A 21,213-nucleotide genomic window follows, 5' to 3' on the forward strand; every position below is an offset into this window, starting at 1 on the left:
GGGGCTACAGATGTTAATATCCGCCTTCAATGAGTTCAGTTGTCCCCAATGTTTTTCTTTTAACATCTTAGGCCGGGATTTGACATTCAGCTCCAGTTCATCCGCACCTACCGTGTCTGGTTTTGAAAGAGGACGACGGGGTTTTCGGTTTTCCCGGGGAACCACGGTGCTCGCGAGCCGCCTGCCGTACGTGCGGGCTGTAGACCTGGCCGCCGGCAGGCGCGCGGCGCGCACTAGGACCCAGCAGGGCTCCGGGCCCGGGTGAGAGCCGCGCCGCCGACCCCGGGCGGGCGCCGGGGCTGGAGCCGGGGTTCCGGCCGCGATCGGCTGCAGCTCTGCCGGGAGACGGCGCGACCCGGCGGCGGGGCCACCCGCGAGTCCAGCGCCGCCGCAGCCCCCCAATGCGGCCGCGAGAAGCAGAAGGGGGGGCAGGCGATCGAAGGTAACGAAAATGGGGCTCATTTCCTGCCTCCTGACCTTCTGCTCTGGTTCAGCATTGTCACGAGAAGCCCTCACTGTTCAGGCTGCTGCATTTGGGGGCACACTTTGATTTTTTAAGGTGTCCGCCCCCGTATTTCCACCTGGTTTCAGATTGATTTATAGCATGCAGTCCGAATGGGAGAGATCCAGGGCTGGCAAGTTGCATATTTTCATTAGTTTTGTCTCAAAAGTAAGTTCATTTAAAAAAAAAAAGTTTCTCAGGAATTTGAGGATAGTAGTTTTTAAATTTGTTTTTTTTAAATAGCAGACAAATGGATAATTTTTAAAAATTATGAAATAATTGATGTAATTCTGTTAATTACTTCCTAGGTCTTTACTTTTGTGGGCTCCCCAGGCATTACTTTTATTTTCAAGGAACTAACGTGTTAAATGTGGAGTTTGGCTCGGGCAGAGTTTACAGCATTGCTGTCGCAAGTGTTTTGCTATCAATTATAAACAGTCAAGTGTTTTGCTATCAATTATAAACAGTGTCAAATCTGTGGGCAGTTTAAACCTCTTTTCAAATACTGTAACTGGTTATCCTGATATGACATATACAGATGAGAGTTTCCTTTGAGGGCAGTCAGAATATTTCTCTTTTTGGAGAAACCTGGTTTTGAGGAGAAAACCATGATTACTGGCTGGGGAGGCTGAAGAGAGTATTTTTCATGCTTTGTTTATACTCTAGGATTTGACATTTGGGAAAGGGAAACACAGTCTTTCTTGGTAGCTTTTAATGGTGGGATTATTAATTTATTTAATTTATTAGTTTCAATTGGTTGGGCTCGGGGAGCCCTCTGTCACAGGATGTGCTTAAGGTGACACATTTGCCAGCAGTTGGGACACATGATTTGCACGTGTAAAATGTGCTTCAGCCGAAAGGTCTGGTCTGCTGGGAGCTCCCATGTGGAGCTGTTGTGGGCAGGGTGCGGCTGGCTCATTGAGGAAAAAGGGAATCATTTTCCTTAGCTAAGGAGACATCCTGTTATATTCCTTTTGTTCCCTGTTTTTCATTGATCGCCAGCGCTGCCTGAGAGAGGGGAGAGCAGCTTGGAGAGCTCGGAAGACTGCACAAATGACTCCAGCCCACTCTGCTCTCACACTGATTGGTCAGTTCGATGAAGACTTAGGGAAACAGTCACCCAAAACCTTCTTTGAAAATCATGCTGTAATTTCAGAGTAGCCTTCTCGTGCCCAGATTTCTGCAAGGTTGATTTTTAATTTGGGTGCAGTTTGCTTGAGATACCTTTGTGTTTAATTTTTTGTTGTTGCTTCTATCCAAAGAAAGTAGGCCATTCTGGTGACAAATTTCTTTGCAGACATCAGCTTTTATAGACATATCACTTTACAATACGTTCTCAATGGTTTCTCCTTGGGAGTTATAGAATGCAAAGTTGTTCAACTTAGAATAATTTCTCCTGTTTTTTTTTTTTTTTTGATCTGAAGAGTTAAATATCACTGTCAGCAGATGGTGCTTAACTGTATCTTTACTTTGATAATGTAAGTGTCTTGTGCATTATTAGCATGTATCTTGCACTAAATTTAAGTCTGTAACAGTGAAAGAAAAAGGCCACGAAGAGCCAACAATCAAAATCAGCTTGCAGACTGTTATAAGAAATTGTGGCATCTGGTTTGAGGAGAATGCATTTCAAGTTAAAAAAAAAAAGGGCATTCTTCACCTTAAAAGAATGAGTTGGTAAATATTGTGAAATGTTCTACATAAGCGGAAAAACATAAGGCCGGTGGACAACTCCATTTGAGCCTTAAAACACCCCAATTAAAGAAGCACCGTCCCAGAAGTTGTTAAATGTATAAACACTTTTCCGATTGGCTTAAAAATTTAGACACAGGAAGTGGATGGTATCTAACAACCGATGAGTAGAGACATGGTTGTCATGGAAACTGAGACGAGTTACCCCCTCCAACACACGTACACTACCATAACCACCATTTAAAAAACAAAAAAACAAAACCTGCATGTCATCACAGATGCCTGGAGAACATGTTGCCTTCTGTAAGCTTTCCCACAGCATCTGTTGAAACCTGAGACCGTGCCTGTCAAATCAAGGTCATTTTACAACAACAACCAAAAATGCAGTCTCCTGGATTTCATAACTGTATTTTTACTGAAAAGATGTGAGGAAAAGGGCTTAAAGCAAGGAGGAGCACGCGTGCTTACTTTGCATTTTGCTACCTCGGAGTTGTGCCAGGGAAGGCTAAGAAGAATGTATTTGATCACTTAATTGTAGAAGCGAACTGATTTGTAAGTCTACTGTTAGAACAACACTCTGTGGAGCTGTAAAGACTAGGCTGTTACCTGTGGCTGAAGAGTCATTTGGGGACGGTATAATGAAGAGTTTCTGTTTGCAAGAGGCTTCTAACTTGAACTGTTGCAATTGAATTTGAAGAACTGTGGCATTTTGGAGCTTTGCTCTAAGGCTGCCTGTACAGGATAGATGAAGACTCTGTCTGGTGCTTTGGGAAATATAAGGAAGGGTGTTCTTAGTAGCAAAGCAGGGAAAGGATAATCCTAAACAGAAATAAGGGCTCTTTCAAAACTGCAGTTATTATTATTTTGGTTAACTTAGAAAAGTTTCCTCTTCTTCTGTGGATGGAGAAGAGTGCTTTAGTTTTTAGGATAATTGAGAGGTTCCCCACCTCAAGGTTGCGAATATTTTCAATATCTTGGTAGTGGTTTTAGTGAGGAGAGTAAAGAAAGGAGAAAAGTTTGGAGATCTCCCCCTTTCACTTTGCTAAGCAAAAAATAACTGAGGAGGCTAAATTTTGAATTTGAGGGTCAACATTGAAGCTTGTAAATATAAAACCGGTGCATTTCTTATATTTCTCTAATCTTGTCAATGGTAGTCTTTAAATTTGAAGCGATTGATATTCATTTAGAAATATCCTTCTTATAATCGTGACGATTTATAGCATGGTATTGCTTAGTCTTAACTGAAAATGGTCCATTTTACATTTCACTTAACTAACACTTTCGTCTTTTTAAAAAGCAGAAGATTTCCCTTGTTTTCATAAACTAATTGCATGGTGGCAGGGGAGAGGAGGTAGAAAGAATCCTAACTATACTGTAATATTTATTTAATATCCTGCATCTATGCCATAGGAAATACAGACGTTAGAAGCAATAGAGCATCATTGGGGTGATTTAGCATGTACTTCATGATCCCCTCTTGTCAAATATTTAACTGATTGAGATTCGGTGAAAAAGGTTAAGCTTAGTGGCACAACTGTTCTCTTTTAGCAAAGGATTTCCTGTAGGGAGCTTTCTTATCTTCAACTATGTTCATTGGCAGGAAACATGTCAGTTGCTTGTTTTTACAAACTGAAGGAAATGAATGGGATTTGTTAGTTTCTAGAATCTGCCTTCATGCTCCATTGTCTGTCAAATAGTTTGCTCAGAACAGTTCATTTTTAAATGGACTTTGGAGGAGTACAATTAAATTACTCCAAATCTTTGGCATTTCTGTTCATTTATTTTTGACTCTGAGATTAGAAACATTGGTCATTATACTGCTATGGACAACTTATTTGACCAACACACAAGATGTTCAGTAAAATTCCAATTCATTTTCAGTTGTCAGAGATATAGACATTAACTGAAGTTGGCGTTTTTTGATGAGGATGCCAAATTTCTAATAATTAGCCCAGAATACCAACCAAATGCCAGTTCTGTGGAGAGGTAAAGGGAAAGAGTCAGCTTCATTCTTCTCTTGGCTTGTGATAGTAAAATCCATCAAGATTACATGTCAGGTGTATGCCTCCTTTGCTGATGGAGTGGGGGAGAGTTGGAATTTGGGGAGGGGCTATAGCTAAAGCCAGGCTAGAGTCCGTATGAGAAAAACGAATCTTAACCTTGAAAAGAGTTATTGTGCAAAACTCTGGATTACTTTTTGAATATTATAAATAAATATATTTAATAGTTTCAGTTCATGTATGTTTCAAATTCTGGAAGAGGGTGAGGTTCTTAAAAGGAAAATAAGTACAGAAACCTCCCTTTGAAGGGAACAGCCGGGGGAGGGGGTTAAGAGAGCCTAAGGGAGGGCACCATTTGTTGCGATGGTTTTCACACATTTTTGAAGACATCATTTTGGTTTTATATTTAGCACCAAATGGAGTCTTATGCAAGACCCTAATATACGAGTGGAATAAAAACAGAGCTGCTCTGGGGGAACCAAGAGCCGGGAACCCAGAATCTGCTCTTTTCTCCTGGGCTGTGCCTGGGGCACACCCTAGGACCCTAGTATCCCTGTGAACTGTTTGACAACCACTGCTTTTAAAGTGCCCCAAATATTCTCTAAGGAAGGCCCCGAGGGAATTGCTTGCAGAGTCCTGGAACTTCTGAGCTGAAGAGAGAACTTTTGCCTTGACAATTTAAGAGGGCACTTGTGCTCAGAGGAGGAGGAAGAAGGAATGGCAGACAATGGGCTCTAATAAGACATTCTGTATATAGCGCTAGGCTGGACTGGCTATAAGTATGAAAGAGCCCTGGTTCCATCTGTAATAAGGGAAGGGGAAAGGACTTTTTTTTTTTTTTTACGTCTTTATTGGAGTATAATTGCTTTACAATGGTGTGTTAGTTTCTGCTTTATAACAAAGTGAATCAGCTATACATATACGTATATCCCCAGGAAAGGACGTTTTTAAAGGGCCCCCTTTCCTCATAAGTTACAGGAGCATCATGTGGAAGTGTTTGAGATTAGTCGATTCTCATTGTCCTGGAATGTGTGGATTTATTCTAGTACCACCTCAGGATCTGTTATATCACTGTTCCTCTATCTGTCAGTGAAAATTATTTCATATTAAGTGTCATTCATGAAATGAAAGTTTGCCAAGCTATATAATCTGCTTGGCAGACGCGGTAGTGTTTTGAGTGTTGAGTAAAATGATAACACATGGATGGTATTTGAATATCATCAAACATATTCAGATTATCTCTTCTGTTATGAGATTTACTGAAATGGCAGTATTGGGATTGAGTTCAGTTCCCCTTGTTTACATCCCAGAGGCCATAAATATTAAGATTTCTAGGGGTGGCGGACAGAGGGATCCCCTTCACTTCCACTCCTAATTTTCACAACCCCTTGATTCACATGTGCTCGGTTACAGAAAGAAGGAGCAAGCAGCAGGGACTTCACGCAAACGGTATCAACAGAATTGTGCTTCTTACGGTCACAGCAAACCTCCTTGCATTGTTTCTTGGAGGCCGCACAGTTGGGGAGTTTATAGAAGTAGAAAGGACAGCCCCCTGTCTACATGCTCCTATTACTTCCACTGTGCTTGCCATGCTTCTAGTACCTGTGTGGGTCAGAGATGGCGATTAAAATAATCAATATTCTGGGAAGCCACAGATCTTCCCACAATTTGTGCCGGAACTTTTTCTTTCTTTAAAGAAAATGTTTCCTCTAGAAAGATAAAACTAGTATAAGCACAAAATAGTTGGCCGTGGTAGTGGATGAAAATGACTGTGGTTAACGTTTGTTTGTTGAATTGGGTTGAATAAAGCTTTTCACGTTTAGGCTGTTTAAAGCTATCTTATTCCTCCTCCCACCTGCATTTCAAAGAAGAATGAGTGTGTACAGCCATAGAAAACCAACGGAGCTGTCCCAAGGCGTATTCATAATAATAGACCAGTGACTCTCCTTGAGTGAGCACTTATACTCCGATGTTCTTGGGGACTTTGTTTTGGAACTCAAGGATGCTTCCAATTACCAGGACCTTGCTGAAGTTGTTAATGGAGGGCTCCACATATTACAGAGTGTGTCTGCTACCTTTGCGGATGTCACTTTCTTAAGATTCAGACAGTAGTAAGTCCTACTGGAAGAGGTGATTTTAGAATATTATACAAGGTTAGATTTTAGATAACCTCACATTTCTCTTTAAAGTCTGAAATGTTCTAATTTGGCAAACTTAACATTTCTGCAGCCTGTAAAATGAAAACAGTTACCATTTAATGACTAGTTAATAAGGTCTCTAAATTAAGACAGTCATATTGTTGCATGGAATTGGATTTAGCATTTAGAATGGTCTCTCGGAAAAGAAATAAGTTGCTCATGGTAAGTTTGGCAATATTGGATAATATAGAAAAGTCACATCCAACTGATAAGGGGTTTTTGTTTATCAGGTGCTGCCCCTATTAATTATTATAATAATCTAGTATTAATATAATATTACTACTACTACTACTAAATAATGATAATATGCAGTAATGTCCCTTCACAGATGAAGAAACTGAGGTAACTATGTTTCCAGGCCACACACTCTTTGGTACAAGTAGTTCTCACCCTCAGGCCCCCGACTCCAAGTTCCAGTCATTTTCTGTCCCACTGGCTACCTTACAACTGCTCCTCTGTTTCTATTCCAGGGTTGATAACTCCCCCTTCTATGCTTGAAATGGCGTCTCCTCCTGGGAAAAATTGCGAGGGGCGGGAAAAATATTGTGATTTTGGCAAGAAGTAGGGTTTTGCTTCTTGACATTCTGTGTTCCCATGTTTGACCATCAGTGATGGGAGGAAACTTTTAGTTCCCTTGTCAGAGTTACCTTCCTTAAATTATCTTCATCTTTTCTTTCTTTGAATGAATTTTTTTAAATTAATTAATTTTTGGCTGCGTTGGGTCTTCATTGCTGCGCGCGGGCTTTCTCTAATTGCGGCGAGCGGGGGCTACTCTTCGTTGCAGTGCGCGGGCTTCTCATCGTGGTGGCTTCTCTCGTTGCGGAGCACGGGCTCTAGGCACGCAGGCTCAGTAGTTGTGGCACACGGGCTTAGTTGCTCCGTGGCATGTGGGATCTTCCCGGAGCAGGGATTGAACCTGTGTCCCCTGCACTGGCAGGCGGATTCTTAACCACTGCACCACCAGGGAAGTTGCCATCTTCATCTTTTGAAATTCCCTTCATGCATCCCTGAGCACATTCACCTAGTTGGTGAACAAAGGGCTCTTACCACAGGGATATGATTTTCTTTAATTACCCAAATATTACACTTAGAATTTCTGTTGGTGGCATCCAGAAAACAGATTTCCTAGACAGTGTTCTCTTTATAATTCATAAGAACTGCTCAAGAAACTCAGAGATGCAAATTCAATGATACCTCCTTTATTTTTTTTGGAATAAAAAACAAGTGGCTTCAGTTGTCAGATTAGGAGGGTGTTGGGTATCTCCTTCTTGAGACCCCCTTAACTGTAAATCAAACAAACTCCACATGGGTTTATATAGACCAAGTGAAACTGGGTTAGTCTGACTTTCTCATCTAAGCCAGGAGCTCTGCTCTCATTCTGGCAAAGGGGAAAATGACAAGTTAAATCTTCACCTGGGCACCCCACTATGCCTGGTATGTATGTGACCGGTTGGAACTAGCAATGGAACCGATGTGGACATTTTCAGGGATGCAGGTGCCTGGTACTTTCTAATTCTCTGGAAGACTTCAGGTAAATGATCAGCACTTGAATGGAACTAATTCATATTTCACACGTGTACTTTCACAGACCTCACATGTGAAGTCATTTTAAAGAATTGATCTAGGGACGTGTTCAATATATATATATGCACCAATTTCGGGGAAGGAATCACCCACCCATTCATTCAATGAACAGTTATTGCGTGCCTACTGCATATAAGCGACTGCCCTGTGATAGGGAACTAAAGGGGAAGAAATCACCGGCAGAGCCAACCGTCTGTTCCCTAACTCTGAGTGGCTTCTTAAACTGTAAGTATCCCCCAATTTGGCCCTATTGAAGTTTATATTCTAAGCTGATGTCGACAGATTGAAGCGACGCCCTCCCTGAGTTCCTCTCTCCAGGTGTAAGTGCAAGGATTCCAGGGTGGGTAGTTTACTTGGGAGACGATCCCAGGAGGACAGCAGTAGGGGGCGCGAGTGGGAGACTCGTCTATGCCCCCACACCCCGCCCCCTCCACCTCCATCCCCGGTTACACTGCGAGGGGCGCCTAGGCGCGCTGAGAGCTGGTGTCCAGCATGTCGCTTCTAGGCACTGGTTGATGACTCAGGAGACGTTGATTCCCAGCACTTAAGGTTGGTGCGTGAGCTTCTGCCAGACAAGGTGCTCAGGGAGGTTCTTGACACCTCTGGTCGAGGTGAAGGTTGGACTGGTGGCGCTGAGTAGTGAGGCCTGAAGGGGACGTGGGCCGGGTACCAGCAGCCTCTACAGTGCTCTCCACTTCTCAGCTCCTTCCACGATCTTGGAACTGAGAATGCTTTACAAGAGTCATTTTTAGTGGTCCTCTGAACTTCAAAATGAAGATCCTGAGAAAGTGGTTTTTCGGTCTGAGAAATGGGAACAAGAGAAGGACATAAGCTCTGAGTCTAAGCATTCAGGCAGAGATTTTCAATAAGGGCACTTATTTTGTTGTGTATGTTTTTGTTTTGGTTTGGTTTTTCTCTGTTACAACCATTATCCTTGTTTCCCAGGTTGGGAAACTTGGACAGCCACTTGTTTTACATGCCAGGTATCTCATTTATCACCAGGGCTCCTTGCTGCTTTCTTTGAAATCCACCTCATGGTCATCTCCTCATCTTGAGTTCTAGTGCCTCACTCTGAGAATACTGCTGGGAACCTCCGAGGTGCTCTGTCCCTCCTGGCCCCTTTCCTTCCTCTGTCCTCCTGAAGACTTCTGTCCCTAAACCACTCTGGAAGTTAAGGGCTTTGAAGTTAGACTTCTTGCTTTCAAACCTACTTACAGCTTTGTGACCTTAACCTCAGGCTCAGTAATGTGAAATAAGACTCATTAATGTGGAAATCCTGAAAGGATGCTTGCGAAAGCTAATGATAAACCGTTGACAGACAGCCTGATGCATAGTTGCAACTTAAATTATTGTAGCTATTTTTATTTTTACGTTGTTATTGTTGTGTTATGTCCCTCATCTACTAAGAACCTATGCGGGCTCCCCGTTGCTCTCCTTACCGAGTCTGTCCTCCTCTGCCTAACTTTCAAGACCTTCTATAATCTGGCCGTCCCCATTAGTGCTCAGGAAATGCCCCCGGATCTGGTCAGGGTTCATTCATCCCTGAACTTGCCTTATTCCTTCCAGCTCCCCTGACTTTGTTCATATTGTTCCCTGACCACAACCTTCTTCTTCCCCGCTTCACATGTTGTAGGGTCACCAGTTTCACCCACTCTGCAACTGTGAGGTGCAGAAAAATGCAATTTGTCTATTTTGTCTGCAGCAAACCTTCCTCCCAGCAAACACCCTTTGGTTATCAGGAAAAAGAATAATAACTTTTGATCCCGTCTGTTTAAAAACTTAGTTTGATCTGATAATCCAAATAGTCCCTTAAGATAATTCTCAGTCTTCCTAGGAAAACAATATCCCTTCCTTCCTGTTGTTCCCTTTCTTTGCCGGTGATGTCAGAGTGTGAGGAAGGGGTGTCTCGTGTACTCTTATTTCTTACAGAGGACTAGCGAATCTGTCTCCTCAGTTACGGTGGCCTTGACCCTCAGAGGCTGGGTCTCTTGCCATGGTGTTGCTTGTTCTGTATTAGCAGATGAAGTCTGTGGCTCTTATAACACATAGTCTAGTCCAGTGGTTTCCAAAGATTCAAAGTAAAACACAGATACATTTTCATGAGATTCCAGTAAGCATATGTGGACAGGTGATACAAAAGTTTTTACAAAATAACCTGTATAGCTGAAATAGAAATTTTACAAGGTATTATTATCCTTTTTATACTTGATGTACTCAGATCTTTTCCATTGTATTTTATTTAATGAAAAAAACCCCCAAAAACAAAAAACCACACTTGGGACCCAATAAGTGACCCACAGTTTGCAAAAAAAAGTTGATCTGGTCATCCTCTTGGCTTTATGAGAACCTGACGTGTCATCCCCTGCTGGCTGGGTCCACCCTTAGCTCCCACTGGCAGCAAACTCGTGAGTATGTGTGACACCATCCATCAAGCCCACTGGCCTGGTGGTCCTTGCAAGGGGTCCACTACTCAGTCCACAGTCTACCCGAGGCACTCCACCACACAGCTCCCTCTGTTTGATCAGGCTGCAGTGCTGGGCTGAGGAAGCTGTGTTCCAGGCTGGTGCAGACCCTCTCTTCCTAGGGCTCTGGATGATGGAGGGGGATGGACACAAACACATCCCTCTGCACTCAGGGGTAGTTCCTCTATCAAGAGGCAGAATCCACTGTCTTCTTCTCTTATCTCCTTTTTCCTGCCCATCGTTAACTGGACCCAGAAAGAGGTGGGCTTTTCTTTCACTTCCCCTCCACCATCTCATCCTTCTACCATCCAGGCAGAAAGATTAGCAACTTCACTGTCACTCATGGAAGAAAGCAGTATCTTCTGTAGCCTTCAGGTCAATTCTTTGAGCTGGGTCCTCCAGACTGCTGCTAATAGGTGAAAATCCTGTCCCAGGAGAAAGCCTGACTTTCAAGGCTATGGAATTTCTGCCTATGGCAGAGTGAACTAGTTTCCCACCTATGTCCATTAACTACATTTCTAAGACTCCCTTGTAGCTAAGAATGGCAACATTTGGGCTTCCCTCGTGGCGCAGTAGTTAAGAATCCGCCTGCCAATGCAGGGGACAGGGGTTTGAGCCCTGGCCCGGGAAGATCCCACATGCCGTGGAGCAACTAAGCCTGTGCACCACAACTACTGAGCCTGCACTCTAGAGCCTGCGAGTCACCACTACTGAGCCCGTGTGCCACAACTACTGAAGCCCGAGCGCCTAGAGCCCATGCTCTGCAACAAGAGAAGCCACGACAATGAGAAGCCCGCACACCGCAACAAAGAGTAGCCCCCCCCTCTTGCCACAACTAGAGAAAGCCCGCGTACGGCGTTGAAGACCCAACACAGCCAAAAAAATAAAAACAAATAAATAAATAAATTTATAAAAAAAAAAAGAATGGCAAAATTCTAGCCACTTGGATGTGAGTAGATGTGAAGTATGTTGTTTCTGGTTTGTGCCCTTATTTTTCTTTATAATTTTACCACATACTTTTTAAATCCTGAAACTGTATATAGTTTAGTTGCACACGATTTCATATAGATGGAAACATTATATATATATACATACCCACACACCATTTGTAGTATATATAGATATATAGTATAGATACCTATGTATTTATATATATGTAAACATATGTTGTGTGTATATTTATGTCTACAGTTACATCTGTAAACAGATGGATTTTTTTTTAAGTGAACACACCTATGTAACCAGCACTTATGTTAATAAATAGAATGTTAGCTTCACCCAAGAGGTCCCCTTATGCCCCTAAGGCACTATCTTTTGCAAGATGACCACTATCCTAATTTTTTTTTTTAATAAATTTATTTATTTATTTATTTTTGGCTGCATTGCGTCTTCGTTGCTGCACATGGGTTTTCTCTAGTTGCGGTGAGTGGGGGCTACTCTTCGTTGCAGTGCGCGGGCTTCTCATTGTGGTGGCTTCTCTTATTGCGGAGCATGGGCTCTAGGCACACGGGCTTCAGTAGTTGCAGCATGTGGGCTCAGTAGCTGTGGCATACGGGCTCAGTAGTTGTGGCTCGCAGGCTCTAGAGCACAGCCTCAGTAGTTGTGGCACAAGGGCTTAGTTGCTCCGTGGCATGTGGGATCTTCCTGGACCAGGGCTCAAGCCCATGTCCCCTGCATTGGCAGGCGGATTCTTAACCACTGTGCCACCAGGGAAGTCCCTATCCCAATTTGATCTATTTTTTTACTGAGAGAAGTGTATTAAAAGTCTCTCAGTAAAGTGGTAGATTATCATTTTTTTCTTGATATATTTTGAAGTTACACTATTTGGTATGTACACATTTAGAATTCTTCTATCTTCTTGGAGAATCAAATTTTTTATTATTATGAAGTAGTGCACTTTAACTCTCATAATGCTTTTTGTCTTAAAGCATATTTTGTCTGGTGTCCATGCAACAATACTAGTCAACAGTAGGATATAATAGCTTCTTCATTATTAGTTCTTGCTCTTTGTTTTCCATTCTTTGTTTTTTCAAACTCTTTACATCTGTATATTATTTTATTTTGTTTTCTATTTTTTGGCCGTGCCGCACAGCATGCGAGATCTTAGTTCCCTGACCAGGGACCGAATCCATGCCCCTTGCAGTGGAAGCGAGGCATCTTAACCACTGGACTGCCAGGGAAGTCCCTACAGCCTGTATTTTAGATGTATCTTTTGTAAATGACATAACACTGGGTATTGTTTTTATGCAGTCATACATATCTTTTAAATGAAATATGTAAGCATTTATATTTATTGTAATTTCAGATTGATTTCAATTTATTCTTTCATGTTATTTTATTCTTTCCATTTGTCCTACCTCTTCATGTTTCTTTTTTTTCACCTCTTCATGTTTCTTTTTCTTTCACCTCTTGCCTTCTTTTGAATTGATTAACATTTTTTCCTTATTTCATGTATTATTCTATAGTACTTTGGAAGTTTTACACTCTATTATTATTCTTTTAGCGGTTCTCTAGAAATTTAAGCATGCATACTTAAAAGTCTAAAGTGAATCATTATCTTTCCTCTCCTCCTAAACAATGCAAGGAGCTTAGACCATTTAATTCCAGTCATTACCACCTCTCACACCTCCCCCTGCTAGCTTGGGTCCCATTTTTGCCCAGTGTTTTAGTTTTATCTTGTGGGTTTTTTTTAGCTTCGTGGGTTAGACATTATCATTTAAAAATAGAAATTTGTTCAGATTTACCCACATATTTATTACTTTCTTTGCTTATAATTTCTTCCCCGACTTGTACTCCCCTACCCATCACTTCTCTTCATAGATTTCGTTAAGTGAGGATCAATTGAGGGAGACCTATTTTACTTACTGTTTGTTGGAAAATTCTAATTCTTTCCTTTTTTTCCTTAAAATGTAGTTTTGCTAGGTATAAAATTCTGGTTACTTTCTTTCAACACATTAAAGATGTTCCGTTGTCTTCTGACTTCTGCTGCTAAGAAATCAATACTGAATCTAATTGCCATTTGTCTTGGAAGGTATTTGTTTTTCAAGGAAACCTTATAACTGCTTTGAAGGTATTCTTTTTATCTTTGGCATTCTGCAGTTTTATTATAAAGTGTCTATAGATGTGAATTTCTTTTTTATGTATTTATTTTGCTTTGGATATTTTGTTTTGTGAATTTGTGGATTGATTTTTTTCATCAATTCTGGAAGGTTCTCAGAGTATTGTTCCTGCTTAGTACTCTTTTTTCTACTTCTGGATTTTAGATTAGGTATATGTTAGACTTCTGTTGTCTTCTCTATGTATTAACCTCTTTTTCATATTTTCTGTCTATATAATATCTTTATATGCTACAGTCGATAATTTTTTCAGTCCTTTTTGTTTCTTGTATCTAACCTGTCTAATCTTGCTCATAGTTTATATACTTGTGTCCTATTATTTTCTAAACATTTATTTTATATTGTGCATCTGATAATTTTTTAGACTTTTAAAAAACTGAAATAGAGTTGACATACAATATTGTTAGTTGATAATTTAAAAATTTGATGTCTATGGGTTCAGTTCTACTGTCTCTTATTTCTGCTAGTTTTTGTTCATGATGCTTTGTTTCTATATGCATGTGTGTATTTGTGGCTTTTATTTTACTTTGTTTTATTTTACTGTGACCTTATTTTTTTTACTTTATCAATGAGAATAATTTGAGGTTTGAATTGAAGGTGAGTTTCACTAGATTTTGCATTTGTTTCTCCCAAGTGCCTGGGATCATCACCAATCTGCAAAGCAAGGACTTAAAAATTCTCAACTAGAGGTTTGGGGACCGACCACATAATCAATTCATACTCAAAACCCATGTAAGGATTGTCTTATGGTTATAAATGTTCAGTAAGGACTTTCTCCCCTCTACTGAGCACTGAGTTTTGAAACAGGCAATTCTGGTAGCCTTTTGGAGTCCTATCTTTAGCAGGACACCTCCTATTACACTTTGTACCTTGGTGGGCCCTGGCTTTGTCAGTGCCAGCAACTTTATCACTGACCCTTATGCCCTGCTAACTTGTAAAAACAGAAGCCTAAGTTAGCATTTCAAACTATTTTTGAGGACATGTTTTGTCCAGCATTTTTGATTGTTTTCAGAAGATTTTAAAGGTATCTATTCTGCCATATTGCCAGAAAAAGAACTATTCTTTCTCTTTGTATTCCTTATTTAATAATCCTAATAGTCCCTGAAACATATGAATGCCTCTGGGCAACTAGGGTGTGCAAAAAACGTATGAATGTCTCTGGGCAACTAGGGTGTGCAAAAAACAGTAGAGGAAAAGCATTATTTTCAAAATATTACCTCCTGACACATATATTCCAGGGTAATTTAAGCCCTAACGTGTATTAGTTGAGGTAACACTAGTTGCTTCAATAAACCCAACGTAGTGCAGTGAATCAAAACAATAGATGTTTATTCCTTATATGTCCAAAATGGGTATCCCTGATTAAAGAATGGCTCTGATTCAGGTGGTGATTTAGGGAATGAGCCACTTTCCTTCCTATGGCTCTGCCATTGTCAGTCTGTGGCTCCCAAGGTCATTGTGCTTATTTGGATCACACTGGCAAAAAAGCAAAGAATGTGTAGACTCCTGAGTGGCATGTTTTTACTAGCCAGCCCTAGATGTGGCACATGCCACTTCCTTTCCCATTCTATTAGCTAATACTTGGTAAGATTGCCACATCTGACTGCAAAGAGGGGTTGCTGGGAAAAGTAGTCTGGATGTGTGTCTAGGACAAAGAAGAAACAGGTTTAATAAATAACCAGTCTGTCTCTGCCATGTAGTTCCTCCGTGAAACTTCAGCCCAACCTGATTTCTCACTTCTCTGAGCTCCTGTTTCACTTATAATCAAGGCCACCAACTTTAGGACCTAATTATCCTGAATTATTTCATGTTTGTACAGTTTAAATCCCCAGCTATATAATAACTTCCTTGAAGGTGTGAATTCTGTGCTCAACTTTTTTTGTGTGGTACACGGGCCTCTCACTGTTGTGGCCTCTCCCATTGCGGAGCACAGGCTCCGGACGTGCAGGCTCAGCGGCCATGGCTCACGGGCCCAGCCCCTCCGCAGCATGTGGGATCTTCCCGGACCTGGGCATGAACCCGTGTCCCCTGCATCGGCAGGCGGACTCTCAACTACTGCGCCACCAGGGAAGCCCTGTGCTCAACTTTTGAAAATGTCCCCTACCGCTCAGTTTTGAACATGCTGTATGCTCTAAAAAAAAAAAAAAAATTAAACCTCTGAATGAAAGGAGAAGGTTCTTGTTGTAACATATTTAGGGATGTAGTGTTGTGGTCTGCAACTTACTCATTATGTTAAGCCTTCAACTTTTCTTCTTAGATTTGAAATATGTTGAAATAAAAATTTGGAGAAAACCCCAAACGTCGGGAGTCTGGAGGGGGCACTACAAACAATAGTCGCATTTCCATGGGGGATCAGTTTAATCTGTCTCGGTAGCTTCTTCTGCACTGTTGAAATCAGCCTTTTCAGCTGTCTCTGGGTTGTTATGAGAATTCATTCAGTCATTCTGAAAATATTTGTTGAGGTCTACAGAGTGCTAGATATTGTTGAGAGGCAGGGCATTGGGAGATGAGCAACACAGATAAGATTCTGCCCTATAGGGGGTTGGATGAGGAGGTGCAGACAAACTGCTTTGAGTGGAAAAAGACCTTTATAGTTGGCTTTGTGATTGATATAGTGATGGTGAGGTTCTAGTTATTTGTATGATGTGGGAAAACAAAGGCTTGGTGCTGTCTCAAGCCCTTAAGTAGAGACCTTGCCCTCCCTTTTCCTTTGTCTTTAGGTCTTGCTTAAGGAGGCCAGCCTTTCTCCAGGCTAGTATTTAACAACAGGCAGAGGAATTTAGCTCTTGAATATTCTTCAGAGCCACAGATAATCTCAGCTAAACTGGGCCTTAGGTTATTGGCCTCAGTATCCCTCTTTACTTGAGTTTAACTCATAACTTCGTTGCTAGGCTCGATGTTTTCAATGCTTCATTTTATTTTCTGTTGCTATTGGTCTTAGTAAATGAGAATGACATATGGACCTGAGTTAAATTGTTGGAATCATAATTTGCTTTCATTGAGTAGTTTTCTTTCTCTACTGCACTGTACTGTGGATGGGAAAATGCACTGACATCTTAGAAACTCTAACTAATCTATTATCCATCTGCTCGGATGCAAACACAATGCATGTGGCAAATTACTTTATATGCTGATAAAGCCTGTGCTTTGGAAAAATGTTGTGCTGTTTATATACAAAACATTGTTTTGAATCAAGCCATCTAAAATATGCAGATGAAGAAAAGGAAGTGTATTCTGAATACAACAAAATTCCAGGAAGGGTCAGGCTGCAAAATACAAGATGTGGTGAGTCTGTAATTAGGTATTGACCATGTTTTATTCGACTGAGCAGCTTCTTGGGCTTAGCTCTGACATTGGTCAGAGAATAGCTTTCCAGCCCAAAGGAGTTCACTGTAGAAGATGACCTAGGTGGATAATATAGCTCCCTCAAAAGCCAAGGCAGAGCTAGCCTTTCACTTCACTTATTATGTTGTTTCCTTCATGGAACAGGGCATATGAGAGTAGAGGACAGAATTTCTAATAAGAGAGATGAAGTTGGGGGGGGGGGTACACAGTGCTTTTTTTGAAAATTATGTTCATTTTCTTCTCAACTCTAAGGCTTCTCTCTTATCTTTTTAGAAAAGATAGCTACTGTCTAGCAGTAGTAGATCCAGTCTGTTTAGAGACCAACTCTTCTGCTGAGAAAAGATGCTTAAAATTAAAAAGAAAGAAAAGATGCTTAAAATTAAAAAGAAAGAAAAAAAAAGAAGTCAGTTTGGAAGCATTGGAGAGCCATCAAGGCAATGAGGAATAGCAGAGCTAAGATTTGGGGGCAGGAAAGTTCCTTCATCTAAGAGGTGAGCCCAGCTTTTGTATCTTCTTCTAGAGACAATTATCAATTGCAAAAGTAGTGGCTAAGAGACTAAAAACTTAACAGAGCTTTCAACAAACTCATGGGGTTAGGTAGTCAAGTCCTGCCAAGGAGCACAAACCCTAGTAAACAACCTCAGTTTTCATTTGGAGCTCTGAATCAAGATGAACCAGAAATAGAAAAACTCTCACAGGGACTGAAGCCAAAAATGAAATATTTTCAGATTAGTGTCACTAGCTTAGATGCCTGCCAGAAGCCAAAGCAAAAATCCTCTCTGGAGGAAGATACATCTTCCAGAGCCTCATGTTCACTAGAGTTTTTCATGTACTATATCTGTCACCCAATGAAAAATAACTAGATATGTGAGAAAATGAGACATAATCAAAAACCAAGAAAAAAATTTGACAACTAAGATATACCTACAAGGGATCCACATAGTGAATTAATTAGATATAGTCTCTAAAATAACTATGATTAATATATTCAAAGAATTAAAAGATTTAAAAACTTGCCAGAGAACTGAAAATTATAAGCAAAAACGTAGAACTGAAAAATACAGTTACTGAAGTTAAAATCTAAATAGATGAACTTTTTGGGGTGATGGAAATCCTCTAAGACTGAATTATGGTGATGGTGATGGTTGCACAACTGAATTAACATACTAAAATCATTGAATATACATTTACAGTAGGTGCATTTTATGGTATGAAAATTATACTTTAATAAAGTTGTTAAAAAATGGATGGATTAACCAGATGTAGTTGAAGAGAGAGTTAGTGAACTAGAATATAAGGCAGAAGAAAATACCCAAATAAAGCACAGAGAGGCAAAATAATGGAAAGTAATTTGAAAGATTTGTGAAATATAGTAGAAAGGCCTCATATACAAATAATTGGAGTTTCAGTAGGTAGGGAGAGAGAAAATGGAACAGGAGAAATAATTGGGGGAAAAAAATGACTGAGAATTTTCCAAAACGAACAAATGGCACAGAGCCACAGAATCAAGAAGCCCTAAGACACCAAGCAGGGTCTGTATACAGAAACTTCACCTAGGAACAACACAGTGCGATTTCTGAAAATCAAAACAAGACAAAAGCTGAAAAGCAGTCAGGGCTGGAAGAGTGGGTACCTTTTGTCTTCAAAGGAGCAACAATAAGATTGACAACTGACTCACTGAAACAGTAAAGTCAAAAGGGAATGGATGATATCTTCAAGTTGCTGAAAGAAAACAACTGTTAACCATGAATTCTATATTTACCTAAAAGGATTTTCAGAAAAAACTGAAAATATTTTAAAAAATTATTATGAGCACATTTATCCTAAAGAAAATACTAAAAGGCATCCTTTGGACAGAAGGAAAATTATCCCAGATGAAAGCTCAGAGATGTAGGAAGGAATGAAGAGCAATAGAAATAATAATTAGTTAAATATAAATAAATACTAGCCATACAAAATAATAATAATTTTGTCTTGTGGAGTTTAAAATATATAGGGAATAAATATATATGATCAAAGTGGAACTCAAGTCTGGACAGATTAATGAAATGAAATTGTTCTAAGCCCTTTATATTGTAAAGGAAGTGATAAAAACTAATTAGTGTTAGCCATTAATAAGTCAAGGGTGCATGCTTTAAACTCTGGATAATATTTAAAAGAATGATGAAGGAATATATAAATAATAAGCTAAGAGAAGGGGGAAATAGAATAATAAAAAATACTCAAATAATTCAACAGAAGGTGGAAAATGGGAGAAAAAGGATCCTAGACTAGGATCTTAAGATCCTAGACTAGGATCTTATGAGACAAATAAAAACTAGTAGGTTTAGGCCCAGATATATCAGCAGTTATATTAAATATAAACAGAGTAAATACCCTAATTAAAAGTCAAATATTATCAGATTGAACTTTTAAAAAACCTATATACTGCTTTAAAGAGACACACATTATTTAAAAATATATGGAAGGGTCAAATATAAGAGGATGTAAAAAGATATACTATGCAAACACTAACCAAAAGAAAGATTCTGTAGCTAAATGAATGTCAGATAAAGTAGACCCTCTAACAGGCAAAAAGTGTTGTCAGAGATGAAGAGAGATTATTTCATAACAAAAAAGATTCAATTTGCCAGGAAAATAAAATATTTCTAAATTTGTACGCACTTTTAAAACACACACACATATTCTCATACACATACAATTATAAGACCTATAAGTAGAAATAGATATTGATATAGTTAGAAATTTTAATATATCTCTCCTGGTAATTGATACAGTGAGCAGACAGTAAGAATCAGTTAGCATATAGTTTGAACGAAGTTAATTAACAGACCTGATCTAATTATAAAACAGTGCACTTCGGGCTTCCCTGGTGGCGCAGTGGTTGAGAGTCCGCCTGCCGATGCAGGGGACACGGGTTCGTGCCCTGGTCTGGGAGGATCCCGCATGCCGCGGAGCGGCTGGGCCCGTGAGCCATGGCCTCTGGGCCTGCGCGTCCGGAGCCTGTGCTCCGCAACGGGAGAGGCCACAGCAGTGAGAGGCCCACGTACCACAAAAAAAAAAACCCCAAAAAAACAGTGCAGTTGACAAATATGAAATACTCATTTATTTCAAGGGCACAGAAAATATTTGTCGACATTGCCCATAGTCTGAGTCATTAAGCAGCTCAGCAAATTTCAACGGATGGAAATCATACAGAGTGTATTTTCAGATAACAGTGATATTAAACTAGAATTCGACAATGAAAAAGATACCTGAAAAATCCCCATATGTTTAGAAATTAAGCAATCATGGGTCAAAGAAGAGATGGCAATGAAAATTAGGTAATATTTACAAATTAATGACAATGAAATATGAGATACCAGACATGGAATACAGCTAAAGCCATGATTAGAGGGATATTTATAGCCTCAAATATATACATTAGGAAAAAAAAAGCGGTTTAAAAATAAATAACCTCAGCATTAATTTCAAGAAGTTAACAAAGAAAAGCAATTAAATTTTTTTAAAAGGTAGGAGGAAGGAAATAATACAAATAAGAGAAGAAAGTAATGAAATAGAAAACAGACATCCCATAGACAGAATCAACAGAGCCAAAAAGACCTTCAAAATCAATAAATTCTGGTGAGACTAATCAAGGGAAAAAAAAGCACAAATAGCCAATATCAGGGATGAAGCAAAGGACATCACTATATTTAAATGATAAGGACAGAATATGATGAATAACACCATGGCAAATTATGAAATGAAATTTTAGAAGAAATGGACAAATTTTCTAAAAACGCCACTTATCAAAACAGACATAAGAATAACAGTCTGAGTAGCACTATATCTACTCATATGAATATGCAATTAAAAACCTTACCACAAGGACGACTTCAGACCCAGATGGTTTTTCTGTTAAATTCATTAAATATTTAAGGAAGAAATAACACATTTTTTTCCACAAACTCTTCCAGGTAATGGAAAAAGAAGGAACACTCCCAACTTGTTTTAAGAGGTCAGCAGAATTCTTATACTAAAACCTGACATAAATAAGAAAAATTCTGGGCCAGTTTCACTTATGAATATGGATTCAGAAATCCTAAACAAAACACTGGCAAAGTGAATCCAGCAATAAATTACCACATTATGATCGAGTTGATTATCTTCCAAAACTGTAAGGTTGAGGTCATATATTTGAAAAATCAATCAGTGTAACTCAGTATATAACAGAATAAAAAATCATACGATCATCTCAATAAATGCAGAAAATGTATGTGATGTAATGCAACATTTATTCATGATTTTTTAAAAGGGTCAGCAAACTAATAAACA

The 21,213-nt window shown here is 39.8% G+C and overlaps 1 protein-coding gene across 3 annotated transcripts in view; it reads left to right on the top strand.

Moving 5' to 3' along the window:
- Positions 1-256: 256 nt before the first annotated feature.
- The window catches only part of FOXN3 (forkhead box N3), a 405,842-nt gene continuing 384,885 nt past the window's right edge, over positions 257-21,213 (top strand). For 2 of the 3 annotated variants that reach the window (XM_073800137.1, XM_019919459.3), the window contains exon 1: positions 266-442. The gene's annotated coding sequence lies outside the window, so the exon portion shown is untranslated. Of the gene's footprint in view, positions 443-21,213 lie in introns of all 3 variants that reach the window. The other variant, XM_073800140.1, reaches the window with a different exon arrangement.

Source organism: Tursiops truncatus, chromosome 2 (assembly GCF_011762595.2).
Source record: "Tursiops truncatus isolate mTurTru1 chromosome 2, mTurTru1.mat.Y, whole genome shotgun sequence".
Lineage (NCBI taxonomy): Eukaryota > Metazoa > Chordata > Mammalia > Artiodactyla > Delphinidae > Tursiops > Tursiops truncatus.